Source organism: Sminthopsis crassicaudata, chromosome 3, assembly GCF_048593235.1.
Source record: "Sminthopsis crassicaudata isolate SCR6 chromosome 3, ASM4859323v1, whole genome shotgun sequence".
Classification (NCBI taxonomy): Eukaryota; Metazoa; Chordata; class Mammalia; order Dasyuromorphia; family Dasyuridae; genus Sminthopsis; species Sminthopsis crassicaudata.
In genome coordinates this window covers 393,008,414-393,034,846 of record NC_133619.1, presented here as the reverse complement: position 1 = coordinate 393,034,846, position 26,433 = coordinate 393,008,414, and the positions used below count along the sequence as shown (strand labels likewise).

The window sequence follows — 26,433 nt, the reverse complement described above, 5'->3', positions numbered from 1 at the left end:
ATTGTTCAGTTATTTCAGTCATGTTTGATATTTTGTGACCCCATTTGGAGTTTTTTTTGCAAAGATACTAGAATGGTTTTCCATTTCATTCTCCTGTTCATTATACAGATGAGGAAATGGGGATAAACAGTTAAATGATTTGTCATAATCATTTAATTAGTAAGCATCTGAGATTATTTTTGAATTAAAGTCTACCTAACTCCAGACCTGACACTCTATCCACTGCATCTCTTATCTGTCCCCCACCCCACCCTACCTCCATACTCATATTTTATATGAATCAGTAAAATGATCTTTCTTATTGTTTCTTGTAACAATTTTTTGTAATGCTCACTTTCCTCACTTTTACCTCCTGGTTTCCCTTCAAGATTTAGCTCAAATTCCAATTTCTAAAAGGAGGACTTTTCTGCCCCAACCTCATTTTTCATTGTTGTGTATGTTATCTCCTCCATTAGAATGTGAGGTCCTTAAGAGCAAAGACCACCATGTTTCTGCCTTTCTTTGAATCACCAATACCTAGCTTAGTGCCTGACAATAATAAACATTTAATATTGCTTCCTCACTGACTCCTCATCTCCACCTTTCATAATCTCTTGTTTTTTTCAGACTTTGATCACCAACACAGAGATGAGCTGTGTCCTGATCCCTCCAGGTATCTTTCCTACAAACCCCAAATTACCTTGTTTTTATTCTGTATATTTCTTGTGACTGTTCTTATGTGTTCATGCTCATTCCCAAAATGGTATGGAAAAAAGGCATAGAATCAAAGGCCCTGGGTACAAATTCTACCTCTAAGACATACTACATGTATTGCTTTGGACAAATAACAACTTTCTTGGGTCTCAGTTTCCTCTTCTGTAAAATAAATTGATTGGATTAAGATGGCCTCAAAGGTCCATTCAGGCTCTAGATCTATATAATACCACTATCCCATAAACATAAACTTATGTAACTACATATCTACAGCAGGTACTCTTTTGGTTTTGGCTTTGTATCCTTAGCACTTATAGCTTAAGCAGAGGACATATAGTAGAGGTTTAATAAAGGTTTGTCCACTGATTGATACTAATTCACAGAGAGACTGGGCTCTATTTTGCTAGTGAGAATATCTACATCTACAAAATAACAGACTTCTGAAGGAATAAAGTCATCCACCAAAGTGTTCAACACAGATCATTTTTTAAACTTTACCTAACTTTAATAAAAATATCTTCCTTTCTCCTCTCTGTTAATCTATATCCTTGATCCATCTCAGATTCTTCCTCATTTATAAAACTTTCTCCAACCCAGTTAGATATCTTTTTGAGCCTTAGGACATAATGCTTTCTTTCATGTACATTCATCTTTCTGCCACATTATAAGCTCCTTAAGGTTCATAACCAAGTCTAATACTTCTTCTGAATTTTCCCATGACAACCAGCTTAAATATCTATGTATATACAGACTGGTTATTGACAAATATTTGTTTTCTCAAATTAGAAGAATCAAATTATTTCAAATTTTTAGGTTGGCTAAATTTGGAAGTTGTTAATATTCACTGAAAAGACATAGCTACTTGTCAAAGATTCCGGAGATCTGTAAACTTAAGCTCATAATCTCTGTTCTGTAAAGAACGATTGTCAAAAATCAACCAACAGAGACACTTCTTAAATCCTGCCAAAAAGTTGCCACAAATATGTGTTTGTGGTCTAAAAGAGAACAAGAGACATGAAATCTTATTACTCTCTTCCATTTGTTAAAATTACAGTGAATAAAATCGATTCCAAATTCAACCAATAATCATTTTACTGAATAATTCTATAATTTCAATAACATTTTAATAAGTAATTTCTATGTGCCAAACACTGTCTAAGCAATACTGTGAAGTAAATATGAAGATTTAAGATATAGACTGAGTATTTATAACTGAGGAGTTTTTCTTTCCAGTTTATAAAATTCCACGTTAGGCAATATAATTCATAACACAGCTACATGATTCTGGACAAGTCCCTTAACCTCACTCAATGTCAATTTTCCTCATTTGTAAAATGGGGATGATAATAACAACACCTATCTAACAGGGTTGTTATCAGTACCAAATGAGATGATATGTGTAAACATATATATATATTTATATATTTAATATATATTTAAATTTTTTATATCTTTTAATATTATTTTCATTTTTCTGTTTATCTTTTCACCCATTTCTACCAGGAGATGGATTCCTTATAAGAAAGAATTTTTAAAAGAGAGGGAAAAATACAATTCAGTAAAACTAAACAATATTTCAAATCCAACAATATATGGAGTACTACACAGCCATAGTTTTCTACCAATACAAACAAGGTGCATTCTCAAATCTCTTTTTTGGGTTCTAAGTTTTGTCATTATGGCCATATTCCATATATGGAATTCACCTAATTTTTTTTGCTCTACCTTTTCTTTGTAATTGTACATATTCTTTTCCTGGTTCTGTTACTTTACTTTTTCTCATAATTTTCTGTCTTCCTCAGTTGTAATTTTTATAATAACAGTTTATTACAGTCTTGTGCTACAATTTCTTTAGCCATTCCCCAATTGATGAAAACCCCACATTTTTAAGACTAATATCATCCCAGTGATACTATATGGATATGAATTATTGAAAACATCCATAATAGAAGAATTTAAATTGCAAATAATCCAAAACTCTATCAATGAATGATGTGTGGTAAAATAAGAACACTTTGGTATGTTGCCAATGACAATTAGTATATAAGGAAGAGTTTGAAGAGCATGATTGACTCAAAAAGGAAGAAGATATATCATGGAATAAAAATAATGATGGACAATTCAAATAGAAGAATGGTACCTCTGAGATACCCTAAGAAGTAGTAGAAATCTATCACTATCATGCTAGGTAGATCCTTTGTGGGATAATTATAGGAAGACATAGACAAAGATGGCAAAGAATGAAAAGATACCAATGGGATGCTATCTGCATCTGTGAAGATTATATCCATGCTCATCAAATACTGCATGCACCAAAGTGTCAAGAATTTAATATGTTTTTGTAGAATATCAAGAAAGTAAAGACATAGGAAGAAAGACTCTGAAGTCAGAGTCAGAGTCATTTGAAGTATAGTTCTCCTGCATAAATTATCTATGTGACTTTGTCTATATAACTTAGCTCTTCCAAGTTTCAGTTTCCAAATTTAAAAAATAAATCACTAGATTTAATTTAACTATATGATCACTAAATTTTCTTCCAGCATTCAAATTTAACATATGCATAATTCTAAAGCTAAATCCCTTTCCTTGCCCAATGAAAAGGAGATAATTCCATCGTCACCAAAACCATCAAATCCAGATACGGTCAGAGAATTACACTAATGCTAAATAGATCTCAGAGATCTGCTATTCCAATCCCTTCATTTAACAGATGAAGAAACTGAGGCCCAGAAAACTTATTTAGTATTAAAGGAAGAACTAGAACTCAGATTCTGTCTACTAATCGAGAGTTTCACTATTCCATAATTTGGAAACAAAAACTAGAGAAATTATTATTATTATCATTATTATATTGCACCTAATATGTACTAGACATTGTGATAAAATTGTAAATATTATGTTATCTCATTTGATCCTCACAACAACCCTGGTAGGTATGCACAATTATTATCCCCATTTTACAGATGAAGAAACTCAAGCAAATAGAGGTTAAGTGACTTGCTCAGGCAAGATCATACAGCTAGTGTCTGCAGCTGGTCATCCTGATTCCAAATCTGATACCTTATTCCCTTACTGACACTATTTATACATTTATGTGCATTTCCAATATTCTATCAATACATAAGTATAGACCAAAAACAAGACTTACTTTTTGTTTTTAACACAGATTGCCTCACATGTTATAGAAGTCTTATGGAAATCCCTCACCCCTAAAATGTGTATGCATTCCAAAAAGGGAATGCTCTAACATGTTATAACAACAGTTGTTATCTAGTTTCAAGCATCATGTGCAAATGTGATAGTATTCTGGAATCTCCCAAGTTTTATTTAGATATTGTTATTTGGCAACAATATTTCATCTACATTTTTATATTTTTATATAAAATGTATATATATCTAGATTAATATTTATAACTTTGTACACATATAGTTAAGGATAAAGAGAAATGAAAACAAATATGATTAGTGTCATGTATATATTCTGAGTAGAAAAAATATGAATTATGGTATATTTAAGATAATCACACTACATAACTGACATTGTATCATCTCATAATTTTAAAAATGCTTACTTTTCCACAACTATGAAATTATAATAATTATTCATTTGTACATTTTTAAAATAAATCTTTATTGAACATCTTCAATATACATGTAAGTTAGTATTATATACAAAGATGAGCAAGGCTCTTTTTTTGTTCTCAAGAAAATAATTTAGTTCAAAAGCACTTAATATGCACAACATTCAGTGCCAGCTGCTGAAGATAGAAAGACAAAATAATATTGCAAGAATCATGAACTGGAAAAGACCAGAGACTTTGATTTGGTGACTTAATGGATTACCCCTTCTTTCCATTGGACAAGGAAAGGGACCTAGCTTTAGGATAATAGGATAATGAAAAGATTCTTGAAGAAGCAACATGGCTTCATTGAGAACAATCTGCATCCTTTAAAAAAAAGAAGGAAGGAAGGGAGGGAAGGAAGGAAAAAGGAAGAATGGAGGGAGGGAAAGAGAGGAGGAGAGAGGAAGGAAGGAAGGAAAGAAGGAAGGAAGAAAGGAAGGAAGGAAAGAAGGAAATCTATCCAAGTTCATATCTGTTGTTTCCATGACACTATCTCATCCCCTACTATCTCCTTTTCCTTTTTCCTTCAATCTTTTTCAGTGTCAGTCTTTTCCAAAAGTCTCATTATGTGGCCAAAATAAATCTTGTAGGTCATCTAATCTAACCCCTTTACTTTACAGATAAGGAAGGTGAAGATCCAAGAAGTCGTTTGACTTGTGTTTGTTCACACACCTACTAAATAAATATCAGAGGCCAGATTTGAAGTTCAGGCTTCCTAACTCCAAAGTGAATATTCTCATCGGTTTTATATTTCCCAAACCATTCAGCTTCCAGCTTTATCATGAATTGAAATCTCTCTAAGACTATGACATCTCTTGCTAAATGCAGAGACCTTTACTAAATCTATCCTCGTTTTCCTTAAACTTGTGCTGTATTTGACGCTACTTGTCATTCCCTTTTCTCTCCCCTTGGGTTTTCATACACTATGGTTTCTTCCCAAGCTATTTGCCTTTTCCTCAGTTTCCTTTGCTGCATCATTATATTATCCTTTATACATGAGTGTGTATGTGTGTTTCCACAGGGATTTGTCCCTTTACATTCTCTCAGTGATCTCATCACTTGCCATGTTTTCCTAGATCTATAAAATTAACCAAGTCTTTCTTATTAGCCCCTAGGCCTACATCACCAAACTATTTATTAGATACTTCCAAATGAATATCCTATACATATGTCAAATGCAGTGTATCCAAAACAAAACCATTCATTACCTCTCACTTCCCCTTCTTCCTAAGCTCCTATTTCAAAGTTACTATCACCTAGGTCCACTGCCTCCACATCATGTTCTATTCCTTAATTTCCCTGATGTCTCCATATAGAAGCAACTGCCAAGTTTTGTTGATTCTCTTTTTATAACACATCTTTAAAAACTCTCCTTCTCTTTACTCACAGAGCAAATCACCCTACTATGGGCTCTGATCCCATTTTGCCTATAACATTTTAAAAGCTTTCTCATTGGTTTTCTTACCTCAAATTTCTCTCCTCTCTATTCCACCTTCCATAAAGCTATGAAATTGGTATGACTGAAAACACAAATTTGATCAATTTTTCCTAGATCAAGAAGTTTAAATGTGTCCTATTTTCTCTCAGAGAAAACATAAGGTCTGTTTGTCATTTAAAATCCTCCACAATATGACTCCAGCCTCCCTTTCCAGCTTTATTGTCCAGGACTCCCCTTAACATACTTTGGCCAAACTTACTTTGCAGTTTTCCATATGGCATCTCTTCTCCTATCTCTATGCCAGTTGTGCTCCCCAGTCTTGGAATTTACACTCTCTTAGAAATGCTAGCTTCCTAGCATCATGAAATAATAGACTGAAGGCTCAGGAATCTCAGAAGCAAACTATAGCCTAGCACCCTCTTTTTATCAATAGGGCCCATGAGCTCAACTCCCATATGTACTAAGTAACTCAAATATCACCTCCTACATGAGATCTATTCTAATCTCTTCAGTTTCTGATGCTCCCTTTCTTCTTAAAATTATATTTACTTTGACTAAATTTTTCATTTACTTATTTCTGCTTATAAGCTTTCCCTAATAAAAAGTCTCTTTCTACAGCTTTGGTTTTTGCTTTTGTATCCCCATTTTCTGATGAGGGACTTAACAAATGCTTTTTGAACAAATGAATGAAGTCTATGCATAAAATTTAACCAGAGGAGAAGTTCCCTGTACATGGTCAGAGTCTCCAGATGTTCCTTTCTTTTGTCTGAATGACTTGGTGGTTGCATCAAGTTCCAGTTTTGTATCTTTTATAAAAATGGAGCCATATAAACCCTGATAAACTGATAAAAATTCCATTTATGCTGCTTATTATCTGTAAAGTTGGGAAAGTCCTTAAACTATGTCCTTATCTGTAAAATAAAAGAGTAAAAAAAATTAAATGACCTTTAATGTCCCTTCCAATCCCAAATTGATGGCAATAATAACTAGATAGTCTTTATGATCAATTCCAGCTTCAAATCCACTCTCTTTTAGTCCTATAATCCTTAGCTAAACAGCACAAACAAAAGCACTCTCTAATATGCTCCTTCCAAGTTGACATTGAACAATTAAATGCTATTCTTTGGATTTAGTCATTCAACCAGTTTTGAGTCTAAATTAATATAGTACATCATTACCTACATTTTGCCATCTTTTCCACAAGAAGAACAAAGGATATTTTATCAACTGTATCATTGGTATTAATTTCTAAAGAAATGTCTTAGGCAGTGAGGAGTACAATGTAAAGCCTTGGAATTAGAAAGATCTGAATTTAAATTTTCTCTTAGATATTTACTAGCTATGTGATCTTGAGTAAGTAATTTAACCTCCCTTTTTTTCATCTATAAAATACGAGTTGCAATAGAACCTGCCTCACAGGGTTGTTGTGAGGATAAAAAAGATAGTACATGAAATATTTGAAAAACTTGAAGTGCTATGTAAATGCTAGTTGTTACATTATTTTCCTGATCCACTAGTCATTTATCAATGGCTTTCCTAAAATGTGTACAACACTATTATAATAGTCAACTAATGGCTAATTTCTAGTCTCTTTCTTTTCCAATTTTGTTTCTTATAGCTACAAGAAATGAAATTAGTTTGTCATGACCTGTTCCCATCAGTTGCTGGTAAATGTTTAACAATTGGCTCTCTAAAAAATATACATTTGACACACATTTAAAATTGCTAACATTTTCTCCATCATCTTCTTAAGTCTAAGCAATCAAAACAATAAATCAAGCCCTGATTTATAGTATTCATTAATTTCCAAGCTGTAAATTTAATTAGCTCTCACAAGCCAATTTAAGCTACCTTCAGAGCATCCTTGCCTGCTCTTGTTGAAGCCATATGAGCTATTGGTTATCACTACTTCTTTTTCTAAGTATTCATTAACCATTTCTTTAATAATATGATCAAGAATTTTGCCAGGAGCAACTGAAAGGTTAATCTAGAAGGGTCATTAGGCACAAACCTGATGAAATAACATATCAGTTGACCATGTTTTATTTTGTTTTAAAAATATAACTTTATAAGTAGAATTATAACTTTGAATAAATCATACCTCAATACTTCATTATGTCATTAATGGCACTACTTTCTCAGAAGAGATTGTACTCTATCATGCCTTCTTATCCTGTGTTTTCCATAGCTTTCTAACCTGTTTTATGTACTGGAATCCTAATGTAAGTATTAAAAAAAGAGATTCTTTCAATATCTAAAAAGGAAGATAGTGAGTTATAGACAACAACCTGATCTGTTTATATTATATATTACAGATTTCTACTATATCATAGGCATTTGTGTTTGTAATCTTATCAGGAGGTGTTTAAAATCTCCCATCTTAATTAAGAACAGATATGTGTGTATGTATATGTGTGTGTGTGTGTGTGTGTGTGTGTGTGTGTGTGTGTGTATCCTTTAAGGTACAAAATAATCAACAACAAGACATTTCTTAAGTACTTACTATGCAAAAAGCACCAAGTTGGTTGTTGGAGATATAAATATATGCATTCTGTTGGGGATTTAAGTATTTCAAAACATGATCCTAACTTATCTTTTTAGCCTGGTTATAAATTACCCCCATTCCATGAATACTGTGGTCTAGTCATCAGTTAAACTAGATTTCTTGCTTTTTTTCTTCATCTCCTGCCTTTGAACTATCTATCTCTGAATGGAATGTATATCCTCCTCCTCATCATCCATCTCCTGATCATCTCAGATGCCAATATTAATCCCACCAATTTTTTTAATATTGTTGTTCAATTGTTTTACTTATGTCTGACTCTTTATGACCCTCATTTTGGGTTTTCTTGGAAATGATAATGGAGTAATTTGCCATTTCCTTCTTCACTCATTTTACAAATGAGGAAACTGAGGCAACCAGGGATAAGTGATTCACCCAGGGTCATACAGCTAGTAAGTATCTAAGTCCACATTTTAACTTAGGTCTTTCTCAGTCACTTTTTTCACTAAACCACCTAGCTACCTTTATCTATTTGGTATAACTCACATAAATATGCATTGTCTTCTGCACTAGATTATAAGCCCCTCAAAATCAGAGACTATTTTTACTTTTGTATCTCTAATATGGGATATAATTTATTGATATTTAGTTGTTTTTCAGTCACAATCAATTCTATGTGATCCTATTTGGAATTTTCTTGGTAAAGACAATAAGAGTTTGTCATTTCCTTCTCTAGTTCATTTTACAGAAGAGTATTGAGCCAAACTCAGGAAGTGACCTGCCCAGGGCAGATTTGAACACACAAAAATAAGTCTTCCTGACTGGCAAGCTCAGCACTCCATCCACTTTACCACTTAGCTGACCTTGGGGCATAGTAAGAACTTTAAAAATGTATATTGATTGATTAGTTGATAGATTAGTACAAAGATGAAAAACAACTTAGAAACTATTCTGAATTTCTACACTCTGAGCTAGCTACCTTTTCACCTACAATGTAATTAAACATGTTACATTTAACTTCTAGTCAAGTTCCACTTATTAAGTGAAGTTCAGTTTCATTGAGAATTCACCCTTCTCTGATGATCTTACACTTGGGATGGAATGTTCCTGCTGATAGTGTCCTAGGAGAGCAGACAGAGCTTTTCTATGGTGACTTCAGGCAGGTGCTCAACAAATATTGAATAATAACTTGTGGAATTCACTTCCCCTTCCTTTCCTTACAAAACAAAGCCCCAGTTAGGTTTAATGTGTACATTGCAAAATTTCTTCTTATATAATAGGAGAAAAAGTACACATTTATGATTGTTTGGTTTTTCATTCTCTTTGTATAAATTTTATGACCATTTAAATCTTATTATGTAGTTGTGAAAGTGAGTTAAAACATATTGCTAAGTATAATTCTTAAAGTTCTTGGAAAGAAAACAACTCTATAAACAAAAAATAATTAATTATGAGTGTATATGCCCTCATGTAAGGTGAAATATCTAACAAAATTATTAATTTTATTTTTGTTATTATTGTGCAGGTATAAGACTAATAGCATCTTAAATCCCTTCCTATTCATGGATCTGACATCCTAGGAGATAGCAAGAAAGAAAGAGGTCTGGATTTAGAGTTAAGAGCTGAGTTAGGATCTTGACTCAAACTTCATTTAATTACTTCATGTCTCAGTTTTCCCAGCTGTAGAATGAATGAATTAGACTTAATGGCCCCTAAGGTCTTTTCCAGCTATAAATTTATGCTATGATTCTATAATCTTCATTTGAGGAAAAACAAAAAATAATTTCTATTGAAGATAAAATACATGGTAAAATTATTAGAATACTTGAAACTTGGTGTTTCAGAGATATGCATTATGAAAAAACTAAATGCCTTTCTTTTTTGTGGATAATTATAAGAAAGAAGTATTAGTTCCTTTTATGCTATAAAAAGAATAAACGCAAATTAATATATAGGAGAAATATGAGACCTATTTAAAGCATTTAAAATCTCATGGCCTTAAAAGTCAAGTACTTTGTTTTAAGTTAGTTTAATTCAGGTTCTAAACAATGTCGGATACCTCTTGATTGCTGAAGAAACCCCACATTATAGTAATAAAGAAGGAAGAGGAGGACAAGGAAGAAAAAAATGAAGAAGAGAAGCAGAAGGACAAAAAGAAAGGGGGAAGGAGGAAAAAGGAAGAAGGGGAGGAAAGATCAAGATATAAAAAAGGAAGGAGACAATAAAAAGAGAGAGAGAAGGAAGAAATGAAGAAATCATTTACTTAGGGAAGTTTAAAAAACAAAAATACTAACCATAAAATTTAAACTTCTCTTCAAATACAAAAATCAGTCCCCCTCTACAACATACACGCATGTACACGTACACACAAAATTATCCTTATGACATATATTATATTGTAATTTATGATTTCTGAGATAAATTATTTTTCTTAGGCTTCAACAAAAAACAAAAGGTATTGCTGCCTCTCTGCTCTATCAAACACAACTATTTTTCAGGGGGGAATACTATAATCAATAGAGAAACAGAATTATCTGTAGATCATTAAATTTCCTTTCAGTACTAATATAGTAGAATAGAATAAGTAGATATAGACTTATGGAAATAATGTCATATAAACAAGAAGAAATAAAGTAAGAGAACATATGCAATCTTAGTTTGAACAAGTAAAAATATATATATACACATATATATGTATATATACACATATACATATATATATACATATATATGTATACATATATATATACATATATATGTATATGTAATTTGAAAAGTCACACTTGCTTACAAAATGGTATGATACATTAATCCATACAGTTCTAACTACAATATTTTTCACTTTCCATTTTTTCACTTTCACATTTCCAAAGGAAAACTATATTTTCCCCACCAATATTTTCCTTACTAACTTTCCTATTACTGTTAAAAGTACCAACATCCCCCTCAGTCACTGATGTCCACAATCTAGGTATTCTCCTTGACTCCTCACCCTCAGGACCCATATCCAATCAATTGCCAATCACTGCTTTTTCAGTCTTCCTAACATCTTATCACGCATGCCTCCTTTTCTCCTCTGACACTACCACAATCCTGGTAAAGCCTTCATCACCTCATACCAAGATAATTGCAACAACCTGATGGTAGGTCTCTTTGGTTCAAGTCTCTCCCCATTCCAATCTATTCTCTACCCAGATGTCAAGATCTTCTTAAAATTCATATCTGACAAAATCACCTCCTACTGGCTCCCTACTGCCTTCCAATTCAAAAAGAAAATCCTTTTTAGATTTCAATGTCCTTCATAACCTGACCCCTTCATATTTTTTTTCTATTTTTGTTAAATCGTCTTACCTTTCTCCAATTCTGCAATCCAGTGACAAACTCTACATCTCTAGATTCTTGTTATTTTAATTGGCTGCCCCCTCCTTGTCTCTTCCTTCTCATCTTGGTCTTGGCTTCCTGTAAATGTCAACTAAAGTATCACCTTCTACAGAAAAACTTTTCCAAAATTCCCTTAATTTTAGTGCTTTCCCATTGAAATTATCTCCAATATATCTGTATGTATTTTGTTTGTATGTTTAGTTGCTTAAATATCATTTCTCTAATTAGACTGTGAACTCCATAAGAGAAGGGATTGTCTTTAGCTGTTTTTTATTTCTCAACATTTAGCCCAATGCTAAAGCACATATTGGTGCTTAAGAACTTGACTTGATTTTGGATGCACCTGTTTACACATGCACCCTACTGCATGGAACTAATTCCTCAGAACTGAATGATGACCCTGTCACCACTTACTCCTTATATAGTCATTCATTCTATACTAAAATCCTACTTTCGTGCAGAGGTGAATCTGCCTTCCTCAAATTTAAGGAGGATGGCCAACTCTAGAAATTCCTGACAACTAGGAAAAACTTTGAATTTAATTGAAACTAAATATATGATTGTCCTCTGAAATCCAGTCTGGTCAAGTCTGGTAGAAACTTCCCAATATGTTAGTATGTCTTTTCATGAGCTCCTGTGACCAAAACATTCATGACTTAAGTGGAAGAAATACCTCAACCAATATTTCAAGTCCCTGAATACTGAATAATTATTCTTGGTGATGATGGTAAGTTATTTCAATCAAGTTAAACTTTCCTTGGCCCCATTGGAAGTGTGTTTTGGTTTGGTTTGGTTTGGGGTTTTTTGCCAAAGACCCTGGAGTGGTGTGCCTTTTTCTTCTCTAGTTCATTTTACAAATAAGGAAACTGAGACTATTAATAAGAATCTGAAACCAAAAGGAATCTGAAAAATCATCTAGTCCTACTCACTTTATGGATGAGGAAAATGCCTGCAGCAAGTTAGAGAACCAAGATTCATAAATGGAGGTTAACTCAAAATGTAGTATCCCACTGCCTCCGTTCTTTCAATAACTTAAAGATTAGTACCAAAAACTTCAAATTCAGATCAAATAACTAAACCCTTATTACATGCCAGCCATTGTGTGAGTGGCTATGGATATAATGGCAAAAATGAAACAATACATGCTCTAAAGGAGTTCAAGTTTCTTGGAAAAGTGCAGAGATCAGAGAAGATGAGGATGTATACATACAGAACATATAAAATATATACAAAGTAAATGTGCAGCAGTGCAACTATGTGGCAAAATGAAGAGAATACCGGGCCTGGAGTTAGACCCACTCATCTTCCTAAATTCAAATCTGGCTTTAGATAACTTTCTAGCTGTGTGATACTGGGTAAGTCATTTAACCCTATTTACCTCAGTTTCTTCTTCTAAAAATGAGCTGGAGAAGGAAATGGGAAACTATTCTAGCATCTTCATCAAGAAAACTCCAAATGACATCACAAAGAATCGAACAGGACTAAAAATCAACTCAACAACAATTATGCAGCAATTTCATCAAGATAGGATACCAGAGACTGGAATAGGAAAGACCTTGTATAGGAAATGACAGCTGAGCTAAGCTTTAAAGCAGGATAGGGATTCTAAAAGGAGAAGATGAAAAGAGAGCTCATGCCAGGCCTAGGAGATATAGGAGGTAGAAATTCAAATAAGAAGAAGACTAGGCCAGACTGATTACATTGGAAAGAATATGAAGAAGGGGCATAATAAGTCTTGCTAGGCTGAAACCAGACTGTGAGGGGCTTTAAATGCCAAAAGGAGGAATTTATATTTGATCCTAGAGGTAATCAGAAGCCTTTGAAGTTTCCTGAGCAAGGGAATGACATGGTTAGGCCTGTGCTTAGACTATTACTTTGGCAGCTGAGTGGGGTGAAGGGGAAAGGAGGAGCCTAGGGGCACGGTCACATTTAGGATACTACAATAATAGTTTCAAGGAAGAAATGATATGAATATGAACTAGGATGAGACTTTCATTTCTTAAATACAAAGACAACAAAAATAGAAGAAATGTGGTACTTTTGAATCCAAGTATATTTTTATGCTCACTATTTAAAATATATCTAACATTATTTCAGCTATTTCCCTAATGATTTATCCTATTTATAAATGACATTTGACCCTTTAGAACATTACAATGCTCAATATATGAGTTCTATAGTTATTCCACAGAATGATTTCTACACAGAAAAACAAACAAAAAGAACAAACAAGTGGATGAAGAATGCCTGTTTTCCAGATTATGATATGCAGGATGGGTGGAGTAGAACCCAGCATCTTAAACTGTAGTTCATAATCCCACTTGGGTCTCTTAACTAGATGTGGGAGTCATGAAATTATGATTTATTAGCATTACATATTTGATTTGTATATTTATCTTATACACCTTATATATTCAGGTCACATAAAATTTCTCAGGTGAAAAGGGGTTGCAAGTGGCAAAAGTTTGAGAATACCTGCTCTAGATCCTCTATTTATCTATCTACCTACCTTTCTCTATATATTTATCTTTCTATCCATCCATCTCTGTTTACCTATCTCTGTGTATAAGTACACACACACACACACACACACACACACACACACACACACACACACACATATATAAACATTCAGTTGTATCTGATTCATTATGATCCAATTTGAGGTTTTCTTGGCAAAGCTACTGGAGTGGTTTGTGTTTTTATTCTCCAGCTCCTTTTACAGATGAGGAAACTGAGGTAAACAGGGTTAACTAAATTGGCTGTTATTACATAGCTAAGTGTCTGAGGCCAGATTTGATCCCACAAAGATGAGTCTTTCTGACATCAGACCTAGTACTCTATCCACCTCAACACCTAGATACTCCACATATTCATATATAAAAGTCTTCCCTCATTTCAGACAGTACAAATGGACAATAATCTAGGCCTGGAATTGAACTGGAGACAGGAGGTATTCAGGCTGGACTGCTGATGGGAAAACAATTAATATTTTTAATGACTGGAAGCTTCTCCCTGAAACAAAAGCCTATCTTTTTAACAAGGTTCTTCCCATGATGCTGATAGCTATGAGTCATGGAATACCAGTCTCCAAAGAATTAAAACTAAGGTTCACCCAAAGGGCAATGGAGAAGATCGTGTTGGGTGTAAGTAGGCTACAATGCAAGCCCAACAAAGAAATGTGCAGAAGTAGCATAAAGAATTTTATCAAAGAAAAGAATTACACAAAAGAAGATGGACTAGCTATGTGACACAACCCATCCCCCCACCCCCCCAAAAAAACAAGAGCCAGACAACCCAAGTGCTCCATTGTTATGTAGGCCATCCAAAATCACCTGGCATGTTTCATGAACCTTTTAGGGAAGATTCTTGGGACAATAAGAATAAGAATAGAACTGGATAAGAAGGCAGAGATGGGATGTGATCTGTATCACTGGAGGGAAGACACATATTAAAGAAATCAAAAGATCACTGATTAATCAAAGTTAAGTATTATTCAATGATTTACAGGAATATATTTCTTTCATAAAAATGTGCAAACATTCAGTAAAATAATTCACAAGGGATTTAAATCAATTTTATTACCCTTAGAATATAGTCACATTTAGACTATCATAGTTAATAATGTACTATAAAAAATAAGAACATTGAAATTGGTTCTAGAAGACTTGGATTCAAAATCTGTCTTAGTAGCTGTGGGACATACAGACATCATTTAAATCTTTTGATTTACATCTGATCTACATCTCTAGATTCTTGTTATTTAATTGTCTGTCCCCTCCTCATCTCTTCCTTCTCATCTTGGTCGTGGCTTCCTGCAAATATCAACTAAAGTATCACCTTCTACAGAAAGCCTTTTTCCAAAGTTCCCTTAATTTTAGTGCTTTCTCATAAAATGGGGATAGTAAACATTTGTTGCATTTATATAATCTATTTTCCTCATTAACTAGGTTCTTGATCAGAAAGGATTCAGTTTTCAGGGTGCTGACCATCAGCCAGAGATTATATTTCCCTGAGAGATTTCACGTTGCTCTCCCCTTCCCCTCATAGATCTTGTTTATTTGAGTATTTGATGAACCTACCCACTATTTAGTCCTGTAGTGAAACTGGTCCCTTCCAATTTTTATTTTATTGATGGGAATCATGTTTGCAGTCTGCCAATTCTCCTGAACAGGGTTTTTAATGATGACTTACATAAATATTAATCAAAAAATTTCACAATTTTGGTCAAGAATTCCTTCAAAACACTTCATACCAAAAGCAGTTATCTGGTTCCAGTCATTTAACTGCACCTAATTTATAAATCAAGTTTAGTTTCTATGCATCTAACTTTCCCCCTTCAAAATTAAATAGCTTCCACAGTGGGAATGTCTATAACAGTTTCCTCCATAAAGACTGCCTTTGCTTTCTTCTTTTCATCTCTAAGTGTACCTTTTTGCATTGTGATAATCAAGTTCTCTTTGATGTATTTAAGAAATCCTTTATTATTGGCTTTGGAGTACCTTACAAGGTAGTTCTCCAATTCTATCTTAGCCTCCTTAATTTATAGTTTGCATCTGATCTACCCTTTATGGGTTCACTATTTTTCTTCACTTGGACAGTTTCTAAGTTGTTGTTTTTTTGAAATATGCTTCTTTCTTTTCTTTTTCAGTTCATGACAATTAGATGTTTTTTATTGGGAAGGACTTTAGACCTCATATATTTGAATGGGAAATGCATATAGATAGGTGGGGAAAATAAGGCACAAAGCTGTCGAAGCCACCAATTATAACAAAGGTATATTTAAGGAGTGTCAAAATCTTGATGATGTTAGAATTAGAAACATCTTGATGGAAACTGCCCTCATGGTGTGATGAGAAGGAATGAGAGAGGGAGGAAGGGAGGAAAAGAAAGAAAGAAGTAGAGAGGGAGAGAAAGCGGGAGGGACTGAAAGAGTATCCAAGATCTTAGAGCCCTGATGGTTGTGGAGAAAAGTCAGAGCATGGCCAAAAGCACTGTGTGTGAAGGGAAGTAAGACATATACAATGCTTCTATGAGCAGCAGCACTAGTGAGTGCATGAGAATTCAATATGACAATGAATCCATTTAGAGGAAGACTGGTTTGTGTTCTTTAGCCTAAGGTTTCCCCAATACCTTAGTAACTGTATTAGAAGACACAATAAGTATATAACTATAATTCAGTAGAAAATTTCTGGTGATTTCTACAAGAGAAGAAAACATTCCTGAGATGTTAGGTCACAAAGGGAACATAGAGTACCAGGCAATGAGTAACAATAGCATGCCTACAAATGAGATAGCTAATACTCTAGTATAACTTCATGACAAATGCATGAATCTTCTGTCCAATATCTCTCACAAATGCTTGCATATCACCAATGCCTGGAATCCACTATCTTCCAAGATAAGCTTTCCATTTTCAAGGGCAATTATTTGTTAGGATGATTTTCTTTATATTGAATAGAAACGTCTTTTACTTCTAACTTCTACCTACTGATCCTAGGTTGTCTACTAGGAGTACTCAGAAGTCTAATTCTTCCTTTTATATAACAAGCCAGAAAATATTGAAGATAGCCATCTTCCTCACTCCTTCACCTTATTTCCTTATAGAAATTAAATGTCCAGTTCTGCTATGGATCATTATTTAGTCTGGTTTTGAATTTCAGCACCATCCTGGAAGAAGATGCCTCGGCTTAAAAATAACCCATATGATTGTAACTCTGAGAACTGAACTCCACCCTTTGGAAGTGACCCTATCAGTGCAGAGGAAAATAAGACCATAACCTCCTTTGCCCTGAATTCTGCACTTATACTTCTATTATAAATATTGTTTTGTCTTTAATCACTACAACCTCACATCGAACTTATATTTTTTCATGTGCACTACTATCTAGCCATGTTTCCCCAGTTAAACATAGAATTGATATTGTCATTTAATAATTTGGGTGTGGGGTTTCTTTGTTTTCTGCTGCCTAGTCTTTTTGTTAAAGCTAGGTTTCTGAGAAGGTGATATCATATAGATACCATATATAGGTATTTCAGAAGTTGTTTTTTTTTTTAAAGTCATTTCAATCTTTTTCTTAACATTTTTTCATGTAATAACCTCTGCCAAAACTGAACACTTCATGGAATCCTTTAGTTTTTCCTCACAAATTAGAATGTCCTACTTAGTTGTCCTGTGATTCTTCTTACATTCATTGACAGTGGCTTCCTGTACCATTAAGTCACAACTATTCAACACCAAGTTGAATATATTCCTTTTCTTTGACATTCGCAAAAGCTAATAGAAGAAATAATCATCTTGATGAAATATTGTACCAATCTAGAGATCTTGGCAAAAACACTAGATTTTGAAGTCAGAGAACTGCATTCACATGTTTTGAGCTGTTACTACATATATTACATGTGCAAATTATTTGATGTTTGTGTGCCTTAGGTTTTTTTTTTTTTTCCCCCTTGGTACAATACTGAGTCTTGTAGTTTTGTTCAATTATTTCTTGACCCCATTTGGGGTTTTCTTGGCAGAGATATTGGTCTTGTTTGCCATTTCCTTTTCATTTTACAGATGAGATTATTGAGGCAAACAGGTTTAAGTGACTTGTCCAAAATCACCCAGCTCATAAATGCTTGAGGTGAAATTTAAATTCAAAATTAGTATTCCCAATTCCAAGTCTAATGCTATATTTACTTACTACTCTACCTAACTGTTACAAGATTGAGCTACAGGGCATCTAAGGTCCCTTCTAGTTCTAACCTTGGGAACTCCCTATGGATTGCTGAAGTTTCCTGTTATTATCATTATTACTATTATGAGTCTTCATTTAAAAATCTCTTTAAGCCTGACAAAGGTCTCCTCTATATTATCTAATTTGAAGCTCACAACAATACTTGGCAGTTAGGTGGTACAGTGAATAAAGGGCTGGACTGCTTGGAGTCAGGAAGATCTTGTATTCAAATGTGACCTTAGACATTTACTAGCTGAATGACCTAGAGCAAGTCACTTAACTCATGTTTGCCTCAATGTACTCATCTGTAAAATGGAGATAATAATAGCACCTATATCCCAGATCAAATGAATTAATATATAATTGTTTATTATTATTACTATCATTAATTATTTCAGTTTTACAATAAGGAAATTAAGGCTCAGAGAGACTAAATAATTTGCCTAGGGATGTGCTGCTGGTAAGGATCTAAGGTATATTAACATTTTATATGACATGCTCAGTCTCAAAGCCAATTCTGTTCATTTTTCTGTGCATAAACACACACACATATATACACATACCTATATATACATACATGTTTATATAGAGAGAGATGGGTATGTTTTGTATCTATATTTATATATCCAGTAAAAGGTAATTCTCCAAAAGTAAATTTGCAAATGATGTGTTTCTTCATACATTTACATGCTGTCCAGACAATATGAGCTGTGTAATACAAATATAATTTTCCCTTAACTCATCCGATCACTTTGTTATCTTGACTTCATCTATGAACTACTGAAGATTTTATGACTTTTGATAAGTGGGTATTCATCTCCCAGAACATTTCAGTATTTACTTATTAATTCATTGTCCTTATTAAACAAGTGGAGCCAATGTTTATGTAGGCTAAGAATTAGCCCATAAAAATGAATTGAAGAATGAGGAAAATATCATTAGTTGGATTCTTACCATAATTCAAGTCTCTCTGTTTCAGATTATCTCCCCCAAATTTTGTTAAAATTCCAACAATTATCTATCAATCTTTTGGGTCTTAAGTCTTCAAGAATGCCTTATTATAATGGCTCATAACCCCAGGTTACTCTTTAAAACATTCCAGACTGCTGCCTCAGTGGAGATTAGTTGACAACTGAAAGTAAGTTTCATCTTACTCTGGACTGGGGAGAAAGAACAAGAAGGAGACTCTTCAGAAGAGGAGAGGAGAAGGAGGGTGCCAAAAATATACTCACCTACTGGGTAATTTTGTCCATAGTTGGCCTTGATGGTGTATTATTTTAAACTTTCATTATTTAGAGGAAAAATAGATTCACAAATTACCTTCAAAGAAAAGTGTCTATCTTCCTGCCTTGGAAGATTCTGATATTTCAAAATAAAGAAAACAACTAATACTTGCATAACAATCATTAGAGTGCACACATAACAATAGATTTCTACATTAGTATGACTGACCTGAAGTTGTGGGAAACCTCTGTTTTAACAGTGAAAGCTCTTAAGTCCTGTTGTAACCCAGTGCCTTTTGACAGTATGGAAATGAAAATTGAAAACGAATAAGCATTTTACATTTAAATGGGTTTAACATAAATGTGTATTAAGTCATTTCATGGACGATTGCACAAATATCTTTAGCAAACTTAGCACACGTGTGCACAGATACAGTAACCATTAATGTCTGCAGTATTTGAGAAATGAGGTAGAGATTCAATTGGAAAAAAAAACACACTAGGTCTCTGCTGAAGAAAATGTAATAAGGCTCTAAGGGACTCACTCTAATAATATAACAGCATCTGCAATGGCCAGACCACAACAGAAGAGAATATATGTCACTGAGAGCCAATTTAACAAGAAAAAAAGCATTTCCCCAGAGTATCTAAGCTCCCCCAACCTCCCACAAAGAAAATTGAATTTTGGAGGTCACACCTTGGGCAGGTTACCAGAGCGAGAAAGCTTAACATTCTTTATGTCATGAGCCCTGGCAGGTTAATGCTATTCTAACCATAGTCTCTACAGAAGGTTTGCCACTGAAACCATAACACTTTTAAACTATCTAGGAAACCCTTCAATTCTGAAAAGATAGATGTACCGGGATGCAGCTATATACTATATTAGTTGCTCTGGGAAGCCTGATCCACTTAGAACACTTTAAAGCGAAGGAGCCATTGTTCTGGATTTTGACAGAGTGCAAAGAACTCAGATGATGTGCAAAGGACTCTCTGTCCAGGGAACAATCAGCAATCACGTTTTGCAAGTTTCTAACCCATAGCAGAAGAGTAAAGGGTAAGGTAGAGAAGCCAGAGCCAGGCAGGCAGGCAGGCAGGTAGAGAGAGTTAACCAAGGTTTGTTTAAATGAGACCCAGAAATGAACTGTTAAAAGAGAGAAAGAAAAGAAGTGTCCATGTCAAACCAAGACGAACTATTTGTGTTTTAAATTAAATGGAATCTTGGCTCAGAGCTACAAGAGCTCCTGTTGGGGCGTGCTCAGCGTACCTTCCTAGGACTGAAGGACATCCAGTATTTATTTGGGGGCTTTTTCCTCCTCGAGAGAAAACAAGAGGCTTTGGTGTGTGTGCCTTTTGGCACTGCCACTCTAGGACACCTCTGCAGCAACATGTGGACTGGCTTATAGACTATCTCGAGGAAAACTCTCCAGCTAGAGTTACTAAGGGGCACACTTACTATGGGAAAGCTCTAAATTGCCCTGGGGGAAATCTGCTTGAGCTTTGAACTTGGCAGCTCCTAAGAATTTACATACAACCCCCTCACCACAATTTCTACAATTTCTAATTCATTCATATTCTCTCTCTCTCTCTCTCTCTCTCTCTCTCTCTCTCTCTCTCTCTCTCTCTCTCTCTCTCTCTCTCTCTCTCTCTCTATCACACACACACACACACACACACACACACACACACACACACACACACACACACACACACACACCCTTACCTTTCTACTTCTCCTGACAGCGCGCTCTCTACCGGGCGTTCTGTCCCAGCAGAGAAGCAAGGGGTCAGCGCAATGTAGTAAGGGGTAAGACACCCCCATCCTCCTGATACTCTTACTCTCACACCGCACCCGCACCCCTCAGCCCCGCTTCTCTGTCAGAAGTATCTCAATAAATAGGAAAGCTCGGAATGACCGAAAGGATCCGAGCAGTCCAGGTGCCTAGTCGAAGTCCCAAATTAGCCCGGACAATATGAACTGACCCTTACTGTTTTGGCGCTCCCTAGGGAAAGACGCTTTTACTTACCAAAGCCACGCATCGGTTCCAGCTTCCAGCAACCCGCTGCCCCATCCCACGAATGCACACTGCGGTTCCCCCAGAGTGTGCAATGCGGAGCCCAGCCAGCGCGCGGCCGGAGGCCGGGAGGGGAGAGAAGGGGAGGGGGAGTGGAGAGGAGGGGAGAGGAGTCGGGAGGGAGGGCGCGGGAGGAGAGGGTGGGGGGCTGCAAGGGGCACGCGCTGTCACTCCCACTTCGCCCCCTACTTCTAGCGATGGAACCTTCAGCTGGCCAGCTCTTCAGCTTCTCGGTGCTCCGAGCCAATCACCAAGCGGCTGGAGAAGCCGAGCCCACCACCGGCTTTCTTATTGGCCCGAGCCAACAAAATCCAACTCCTGAATAGTCAGCTGGGGAAATCAAAGTAAACTCGAGCTTCTGGGCTGAGAACTCTTTAAGCCTTTGAGTCCCGGGGCAGTCAGGGGAAGGGTTTCAAGGTGAGTTAAATGGCTTTGGACCGTTCTCTTGACATATAGTGTAGCATCCAGGGTCAGACTGCAGAGCCTGTCCTGCCGAAAGAGAAGGGATCATGGGACCTTCCCTGGGAGGCAGTTCCCAGTGATCTTTTATTTATAGCTCTGTTTTCTCAGGTTGCACTATTCCTTCCTGTGCGGAGACTATCTCCACTCACTACCTCAACTAAGTGCCTTTGGGAATCCTTGGGAAACAGCTGAGCATCAGGAAAACCACAGACCGTCAAGGAAACCAGTGGTTTGAGAAACAGGGACTTGATGAAATCCTAAATTCACTTAAATTGGGATAAGTAAAATTCACTAAACACAGAAGAATGCATGTAGAGGAAGCAGTTCCAACTGTAGACACCGGGGGCACGGTCAAGGCCGGTTTATTTTTGCAATAATCCTGTGGAAGTGGTGGGATGCGGTGTGTTTGTTTGGGAGGGGGTGATGGCAGGAGAGTAATGGAAAGCATCCATAGGTTAGGAAACTAGCAGTTGGGGGCAGAGGCAATAGCTATTCTCGTGCTTACTTTCTTCTTCCCGCCTCCCCGGAGGCCACACACAGCTCTCTTCCAAATAAAAGTGGCACAACCTTCTCGAGCTGAGATGATTTTCGCCTGACTGTTGGAATTTTTTTTTGTTTTGTTTTCTTTTACCCAGCTTGCCAGGGTGAAATCCAGAGTTCATATAGTTTAGTCTTATCTGAACAGAAAACCCCAAGAGGTATTGAGGACCTTCTTGGAATTAATCAGATCCCTTATTATACCCCACCCAGCTAATGAGCCCTAGTGAGGCTAATACAAAGTTTTGGGAAGGGTTGGATTAAATTCCCCGAAGAAACTGACTGGGGAAAACTGAAAGCTGGAGGAAGGCCAGTGAAAAGAAGGTTAGACCACGGTTGACTGGGTTGAGTGGCAGTCAGAGAACTCAGCAGTTCACTCATTTATTCAATACTTTAAACTATTTACTGCGTTTATGGAGGAAAACATTCTCTTTTACCAGCCGCAGAATATAAAACAGCAAAACTGCAAAGGCCCTGGAGTCCAACCCCTCATTTTACAAAAGAGGAAACTGAGATCAGGAAGTTATTTTGCCCAAGATCCACAGCCAATAAGAGGCAGAGCTGAGACTTTTCACGAGGCCGGGACTCTTTTTTCTTTTGGCCCTCTGATTGTCCCTAAATATGGCAATTTTTTTCCCCTTCCTAGAATTTATGAAATAAGTTAGAGTCAACCTTCCTAAGAAGGAAAATCAAAATTCTTCCACATAAAAAACATAATTCTTTGATACTTTGGACTCCTAATAACTTGCAATAAATACTATGTATTAAAATAGAAGCTCACTAAAACGAGGGGCAAATAATCTAATGAATGTTAAATGCCTTACATAGAATCAAGGTGAGAATAGGAAATAATCTAATGAAGCCAAAATTAAGGATACCCTTCCTCAAAGGCTCAATTAGATTCCTACAGATGAAAAACTTCGTTGTATTATCAGACCATGGACAAAATTATATAACCTACCTACAATTACTTATAGTTCCCTGGTCATAAAAGACTGAAGTGGAATTGTTGGAAGGATTCTACAAATGTATGTAAATACACACATGCATATATAAATGTATGTATATATTCATATATTTTCAAGCACACATATACACTATACACACTGAGGTATATCTATATAAACAAACATTTATATATAAATATACATATATATGAATGTTTATATTTATATACATATACCTCCATGCACAAATATATATGGATACAGATATTATTAGTGCACAAATATTTCTCTCACCTTTCCTTTACTTCTACATATAAATATAAATATTCCTCTAAAATATTCAAAAACACTAATACTTCTCCCATAGTTGAAAAGGAAGAAGATAGATGAACCATAAAAGCTCTGACTCTTAGAGTTCAGAATTTTTCATTCTTACCTTTTTTCTTTGTGTTTAATTTCTTGTCATTAGTGTTGTTGCCTCTTTGACTCCTTAAAATCTCTTTTCTTCCTGACTCAATCCATAAATTATTTCTTCTATCTTGACTGTGATCTCTTTTTTACTCTTTTAAAAATTGAAACATAGACATTATTCTTTCACTTTTCATTCAAGCAAGGATATACATACATACTACATACACACATGCATATATGATCTTGTGGGAAGGGATTACATATATGTGTTTGCATATGTGTGTTTATATACACATGCATATCTGTAGATCACAAGCAATAAAGTACAGCACTTAAGCAATACAGTAAACAGGAAAACTTAACACAAGGAATATTGATATCACTGAGAGATCATGGGTTAGGATTTACAGCTAGAATATGACAAGAGAAAAAATACTTTGTTCAAAACAAAAAAAATCTAGTAGAGGAGACTATGGAGAATAATTTTGTGGTATAGTTCATGTTTCTTTAATGTTTCAGTGGATTGAGATCTTATATAGATTCTAATGTTATAGACCAAAACTTACCCATGCCTTCCTTCTTTCTTCCTGAAACTCTATAAATATATACTCTTTTGGTGGTGGGGAATGGGTAATTCACAAGACTTTTCTCTAGATCTTTCAACATTCCAGCATTTTGGTAAGAAACTATCTTGTTCATCAGGACAGTGCAAACCAGGATTCATACATTTCTGTTCCTGATGAACTCTATGAAAAAGTAGGAAAAGTACTAAAGATGATGGAGGTGTGAAGAGCAGATTATTTGTACCGGCAATCTAAGACTGAGGTGATACAATTTTGAGAATGTTGAAGGATGGAGTCTCAAAATACTGAAGACAAGAAGGTGTTGACTGACTGGTAAAACTTAGAGAATATTATTATAGAAAAGTCAGTTGAGAAGATATTAGTAATTACCAGCACTTATTTTCTCATCTCTGTGAAATCTCTATGAGAATGATTTAGGAATATATATCTTGATAAAATTAGGAGAAATGATTGGGCAAATTTCCATTATCTATCTATTTGTTATCTTGCTTTTGGTTTCATATTTAAATACTCTTAGAATACTCTGAATTAGTCGGATCCCTCACAAAGCTTTCTGCAAATTTGTTTTTCTTTCCTGTTTTCTTGGGCTTTGCTTGATACTATGTTATTTTTTGTTGTTCTTGCTTAATATTGATGGCACGGCTTATTTACTTCTCAATAATGCATTTAAATTTTTGTGTGTAGTCATGAAAGTTTAGATAAAATTTCTTAAAAACATATTTTCAATGCATTTTCTTTTACTTCTTATAGTATTATGATGCAATGGTGCTTATAACCTTCTACTATTCTCTTCTATAAAAAATTTTAAAAGAATTTACTCTCTAGACCGATGTTGCTATGTTCCCTAATCTCAAAAGGAGATCAAGTATTTGCTGATTGAAGGAGATATACACCAATATAAAACTTTGAATGAAGAATTACAACAGAGAATATTTAGAGGAGGACAAAAGGAGAAAAGTGCTATCATTGTGGGCATACACTATAAACTTGTCCAGAGAGAAAAAAGAAATGGTTGATTTTTTTCTTCATACAAATTACAAAATTGGCTCAGAGGAAAGACATAATAATGAAAGAGAACTTCAGAAATTAGGGCATGTGCTGGAAGTCTCATTCCACTAAAAGCAGAACATTTGATAAACTCTTAACTCAACCTGTCAATAATTTCATCATTCATAAAATTAAAGAAGCCATGAAGGGAACTACTACTCTGGACTTTCTTTCTAACCAGAAAGGAAAAACTGATTTGTATAAGTGATAGGCATCTTGGGGAAAAGGGAGCATGACATCTCAAATTTTGTAATGTCAAAGAAAGGGGATGCTAAGAATAGTTATGCTATGGATTTTTGGAAAGCAAAACCTTTCAAAATCTTCAGAGGAAAGATAGACATGAACCAACGAACATACTTACTAAAAAACGATTTAAGAGGGATTGAAGATTCTACAAAATGTAAATTCTGGCTATACAATTTCAAGATGAAATATAAAGAGATCAATATGGTTGTACAGAGAGCTTTCCAATAAGCTCAGATTTTTAAAGGCTATAAATAAGAGAGGAAGGAAGGATGTATTATCAAAAACAAATATGAAAAAATGAAAACTGTTGGACAAGTTAAAAATAAAAATGAAGGAAGATTTACCCAAAGAAATTCAGAAAGATAATTTAAAAAAAATTTTTTTGATATTCATTCATTTATGCCACAAATAAATATATATGCCTACCATATATAAAATACCACATTAACCTTTAGGATACATACAAAAAACCCATTTATTTAAAAGTCTCTAGGATCTAAGTGTAACTGTACATCTTAAGAAAGGAACAGCCTGGAGTAACAGC

The 26,433-nt window shown here is 35.0% G+C and overlaps 1 protein-coding gene across 1 annotated transcript in view; it reads right to left on the bottom strand.

Moving 5' to 3' along the window:
• LYPD6 (LY6/PLAUR domain containing 6) overlaps nucleotides 1-21,842 on the bottom strand; it is a 153,956-nt gene extending 132,114 nt beyond the window's left edge. Inside the window, exon 1 of the mRNA XM_074302197.1 lies at nucleotides 21,608-21,842. The gene's annotated coding sequence lies outside the window, so the exon portion shown is untranslated. The remainder of the gene's footprint in view (nucleotides 1-21,607) is intronic.
• Nucleotides 21,843-26,433: the final 4,591 nt, after the last annotated feature.